Raw genomic sequence first — 6510 nt, 5'->3', positions numbered from 1 at the left:
AAATTTCACAAAAAGTCCTAATGCTCTTTTCCCAGGTGCTCTATTTTACTTTATCTAAAGTCACGAACAGCAGACAGTGAATCCAGAATGGATTTGGTTCTAGAATGTGGTCGTGAGCACTGGGCACATCTGGCTGCATCCCTTTATTTTCAGAGCTGTCAGTCACTGACTGCCATCTCCCAATTATTGCCCGGTTTCTGCTAACATTTGCCACAAAAATGTTTGTTTGAATGTATCTTATCAAAGTAGTGTTTGTATTCTGGATTAGCCATTGCTTGGTTAAAGATTTGTATAATCAGCTTATTTTAAGATTAATTCATGAAGAAAAAAAAACTCTGCAAATTCCTATTATCACTTAATTTGTATAAAGATATTTACTATATTTTAACAGTGCAATTAAGATTAATATGGGCTCTAAAACCATAAGGTCAAGTAAACATGAGTTGGTTGACACTCTAAACACTCATTTCTGATCCTCAGATATTATTATGCAGCCCAGACCTTGTGGGTTTGCAGAATAGCAAAAGGTCAGAAGTGAAACGAAATGAATATTCTCCGCTGCCCTGCGCAGATGGGAGCGGCTGCTCATTCATCACTCTGGGTGTGAGAGCTGGCGGAGGCTCCGCAGCGGGGGAGGATGGATGGGGCCCTGGAGGGGAACCTCCCTCAGGCAGACATCAGAACCAACTCAGAAAGACCTGGGGTCCCTGTGGCCCAGGCCCCTCTTTGTCCAGTTTTCTCCAGAGCTCCTTTTCTGAGGGCCTGTTAGTGATGGAATATTACCCTACAGAGACACTCCAGGCTGCCACCGGCTGTACTCCCTGTGGTCATTCTTTCTGAATCAGTAACATCTAGCCTGGGCTTTCCCAATATTTTGATGGAACTGAGCAGTGTTTTAACTTCTTATATGAACCAAGTAGTAACATAGTAAACACATAGTAATGGGTTGAATGGTGGTCCCCCCAAATAGAGGACCATGTCCAAGTCCCTGCCTCTGTGAATGTGACCTTATCTGAAAAGTGGGTCTTTGCAGATGTGATTAGGTTAAGGATGGCGAGATGAGACTATCTTGGATTTTATTCTAGTAGGCTCTGAATAACAAGTGTTCTTATAAGAGACGGACGAGGAGGAGGCCATGTGAAGACAGAAAGAGAAATTAGAGGGATGTTGCCACAAGCCAAGGGACACCTGGAGCCTCCAGAAGCTGGAAGGATGCTTCCCCAGAGCCTCCAGAAGGAGCTCAGCCCTGCTGACACCTTGACTGCAGATTGCAGGTGCCCAGGACTGTGAGAGAATACATTTCTCTTGTAAGCTGTCCAGTTTGTGCTAATTGGCTAACGTAGCATGAGCAAACGAATACAACCCCCCAAAAGTTTTTAAAATTTACTTATAAATCAATTCATAATAAAAATCATGTAATCCATGTGTCTGGGTTTTAGATCCCACCTGATGGACCTTATCATTTCTGGCTTCCTCTCTGTCGATGCAGGCAGCCTTGACTCACCCAGCTTGCTCAGGGAGGCTGGTCCAATGGCTTGGCGCTAATCAAAGCTTTAAAATGTGTGTAAGTTTGATCCAGCTTATTAACACAAGTTCCCATTTGACCTCATTCTCACCATAACTGCTTTTTTTTCTTGACTCCATTCTATGGGGGGGGGGGGGTTGCATCAGAATCCCCTCTCTGGTTTACACTGACTGATGATGCTATACGATCACAAGAAAGAGAGATGGGGTTTAACATCTATTTTACTTTTTCCAGTTTGGAGGGGATATAGACAGACATTTGGACATCTCACATGGTGGTGTTCAGAGCTACACAGAAGCCTGGGATAAAATGTCATGCTGGCAAGTGGACAGAGATATGGCTCAGGTCTAGAGCCATGCTGTGAACAGACTTTCCACACTGATGGAGAGTCCTCTGCCTGTACTGTCCAGGGCCCACCCCTCCCAAGTCCTTTCCATGTGTGGCTGTTGAACACTTGCAGTGTGGTTAGGGCAATGAGGAACCACATTTTTAATTTAATTTTCATTCATTTAAGCTTAGACATCCATATCTGGAGAGGATTTTTGGAAGTGCATATCTGTGCTCACCTTTGAACTGGGCACTTCAGTAGCCCAGGAGTTGCCTGGGACATTTCTGGGTCATGGAGCTGATGCTACTTATTGGAAATGAAGAGACCACCTTCAGAATCTATCCTCGAGTCTCAGGGAATGAGGACAACTGATGATAATCTTTAATGGAGAGGCCATGTGGTCATCTCAAGGTCACGGGAATACACTGGCTGGGAAGTTTCAGATAAATCACCCTTTCTGTAGTTTCCAGAGAGTTATGTCCTTTCGTGTGAACCAGAGATGTAGATAGCCAGGCATCCATGCCCCAGGGGGATACTGGCCTCCCACATACCTGAGCCAAGAGCAGAAGGGGTCCACAGCCATCTGAAGGGGACAGGGAGTTGGCTCTGAGGATTCCTGCAGTCCAGCACACGTCAAACAAGTCGTGTGGGGCATTGCCTCACATTTCTTCGTAAGAAACACGACTCCAGAACATCCAACACCCAAGGCTGGGTGGGAGGTCAGGTAAAAATGTGTTAAAGTGGCCAACAGCATCCAAAACCTGTATCAGGCACAGGTGCTTCCAAAGGGAAGGCAAACTGCAGAACAAGTTGCAACACAATCGATAATGGCCTTAGCAGTGTTCTATATAATGAAATCAAAGGGAATAGAAAATCCCTATTCTCAGGTAATTTATATGAACTGTTTTTAAGTCACAAGAGGGTCAATTCAATTTAGAAATTACACACGGATTCGTGGAGTTAGAAAGTTGAGTTGGACTTTCTCTCCATCCACTCAACTCTAGGCTACCTGGATTTCCAGAGGAGCATGTGACCTCAGGGCCCAAGGACAACTGTGGGTTTCTAGTTGGTGAAGTGATATGGGGCTTTCTCTTTTGAGGTTGACAAGAGTCTGGATTGTCTTGTCAGAGAGAGAACTGGAGCAAAAAATCCCTGGAAAGAGCATGGCCGGTGGTGTCATGTGATCCTTGGAGGGATGTCTCATCAGCTCGAAGTCACTCATTCCTTGCACACATTAGTCCAGGGAGATGGTCGAAGATGGGTAGTTGGGGTCTCTCTGTCCCTGAGTCTGGGAGAGTAAGGAAAGACGTGGGAGCAGGGGTTTTCTTCCTCTGTCATTCAGGGGATGAACAGTGGAGACCTGCCTTGTTGTCTCAGAAGGGTGAAAAGACCTCCATTTCACCATTGGGATACCGTAGCCCTTGTGCCAACAAAGTGAACGACAAAGACAAAAGGCAACCCCACCCAGGAGAGAGGGATTCAACGGACACTCGTCATAGAGCTCAGCTTGGCTCACATTCTAGAAAATAATACCAGTGCTCTGTCTGGAACCTTGAAGGCCCCCTAGGACCAGCCCCTTCCTGTCCTATATTCCCATTTCAGAGTTACTCTAGGCTTCCTTTATCCCCTGATTCTCTTGTCCTCCAAAGAACTATCCCCTCTTCCCTTGGAAACCCCCCTCTAGGGTAGACAAGTTGTCCCACATGCTCAGCCTCCTCACTTTCTGCCTTGATAGAAATACATTCAGTCTTTTCCTAGGATATCACTTCTCACCTCCTATTCTGAGAAGGGTTCTTTGTGATGATTTCTTACCCTGCATATATCTTAGTGTCTAGGAGATAAAATTGTTGTTCCCTTCTCTCTCAACATTGTTGATAGGAGATATTTTAAATAAAAAGACAGGAATGCTGAAAGTTAAATAAGAGACAAAAGATATACCATAGAAATACTAGCCAATATAGCTTGTGCATCTATATTAATATCAGATAGTTAGATTTCAAGGTAAGAAATATTATGAGTGAAGAAGGAATAGTTAACAGAAATAAAAGGGTCAGTTCAACGGGAAGATATAATAATCCTAAATGCAAATTTACGTATTAAAATAACTCCAAAATATATAAACCCAAAGTTGTCAGACTTGAAAAGGATAGAAAACAAACAAACAAACAAACATGGTATCTTAATCATTTTTAACACTTCTCTCATTGACTAAAAGAATATTAGACAAAAAAAAAAAACAACACAGTAAGGATATAGAAAACTGGAAAACACAATTAATAGCTTAGGCTGAATAAAACAATAGAACACTACATATTTTAGTTCCTATTTAGTAAAATAAACCATAACCTGGGCCATAAAGCAAGTTTCAACAAATTCCAAAAGAATATTGTCTGGCTACTGGGCAACTATGTTAAACTCAATGACAGAAAAAAAGAAGAAAATCTTCAAATACATAGAAAATTATAAAAGCATACTTATAAATAATCTATGACTCCAAGAAGAAATTAAAACAGAAACCAGGAAATGGAAGTATATTCATGCATGTTTGTACATTATACACACATGTATGTATATATATGTGTGTGTCTACCTGTATCTTTATCTATCTACATATCTATATGAGTTAAAAGTCAGTGCTCTAAGATTCCAATTCAAGAAGTTAGATAAAACCTAAGTAAAGTAGAAGAAATAAGCAATAACAATAAGAGCAGAAATCAGTAAAATATAAAACAAGTATATAACAGAGAAATGTGTAAAACTAAAATGTTGGTTCTTTGAAAAAAGTGATGAAATTGATAAACCTCTAGGAAGACATAAATTAAAAAAGAGAGAAGAAAACATAATTCACCAATACCAGGAATGAAAAAGAGAGCAAATATTACAGAAATTAAAAGAATATTAAGCAGATTAAAAACTTTATGACAGGAAACTTGAAAATTTAGCTACATAGATAAATTCTTTAAAAAACCCAGTTTAGAGAAAGTGACACAAAAACATAGAAAATCTCAATAATGCTATATCTGTTAAAGCATATCAACAATGTAAAAATTTTCCACAAAGAGAATTCCAGGTCCACGTGGATTTACTTTTGAATTCTACCAAATATTTAAGAAAGAAATCAGTAATGTCTGAAACAGAATCTTACAGATGGTTGTTTCATGAAGTCAGTGTAACCTTGATACCAAACCTGACAAAGACATTGCATGCAAAGAAAATTATAAGATGATATCACACATGAACAAACACACAAAAATCCTAAACAAATATTAGCAAGTCAAATTCAACTATATACAAAGGGATAATGTAACCAACTGGAATTTTCCCAAGCATTCAGTCAAATATAAAATAAAATTGCTTTAACTATCAATAATCAATGTAATTTACTACATTAACAGAATAAAAGAGAAAAATCTATGATCATATCAATAATGCAGAAAGAGAATTTTATAAAATTGAACATCTATTCATGAGAAAATATATAAGCAAATTAAAAATAGAGGAAAACATTCTTTTTTTTTTTTTTTATTGGTTGCATTGTGTCTTTGTTGCTGCACAGGGGCTTTCTGTAGTTGCTGAGAGTGGAGGCTAATCTTCATTGTGGTGCACAGGCCCCTCATTGCAGTGGCTTCTTTTGTTGTGGAGCACGGGCCCTAGCACATGGGCTTCAATAGTTGTGGCACATGGGCTTCAATAGTTGTGGCACATGGGCTCAATAGTTGTGGCTCACCGGCTCTAGAGTACAGGCTCAATAGTTGTGGCGCATGGGCTTAGTTGCTGTGTGGCATGTGGAATCTTCCCAGAGCAGGGCTTGAACCCGTGTCCCCTGCATTGGCAGGCGGATTTTTTACCACTGCGCCACCTAGGAAGTCCAGAAGAAAACATTCTTATTGCGATAAAGAGCCCAAACAAGACAAAACACCTACAGCTAATGTTGTACTTCTCGATAAAATATTAAATGCTTTCCCCTGAGGTCAAGAACAAGACAAGGATGTACAATATCACCACTTCCATTCAATATTGTACCAGACAAAGAGCCTGGTTCAATGAGGCAAGGAAAAAATTTTTAAATCCAAATTAAATGATAAAAGAAAAAAACAATATACAGATATTATGATTACATGTCTATAACTTTCAAAAGAATCTGCCAAGAAATTTTAGCAACAATAAGAGAGTTTATTAAAGTTGTTGGATACAAGGCCAATATACAAAATTGTGTCTATATACTGGAAACAAATAAATGAAAAATAAAAATTTGGAAACTACCATTCAAAATGGTATTAAAAATATCAAATACCTAAGAATAATTTTGAAAGGTATGCAAGTCTTAAAGGTATGCAACATAGAAAACTATCAAACATTCCTGAAATAAATTAAACGAGACTTAAATAGAGATATGCTGTGTTACTAGATGAAATGACTTAGTATTGTTATTATGTTCATTTTCCCCTCAAATGACTTTTAGTTTCCATGAAAGTTTATTCAAAATGCCAGCAGATTTTTTTTTTCTCGTGTGAAAACTGGTCAATGAAAATTTACATAAAAACAAACATTAAAAAAATAAATATATGTGAAAATTTATATACAATGTTTATAGTAACATGAAGGACCAAGGGTAATGAGGGTGACAATAAAGAAGAAGGAAGCTGGTGGATTTACA

The sequence above is a fragment of the Hippopotamus amphibius genome, chromosome 5, assembly GCF_030028045.1.
Source record: "Hippopotamus amphibius kiboko isolate mHipAmp2 chromosome 5, mHipAmp2.hap2, whole genome shotgun sequence".
Taxonomy (NCBI): Eukaryota; Metazoa; Chordata; class Mammalia; order Artiodactyla; family Hippopotamidae; genus Hippopotamus; species Hippopotamus amphibius.
Note: the sequence above shows the minus strand (reverse complement) of the source record.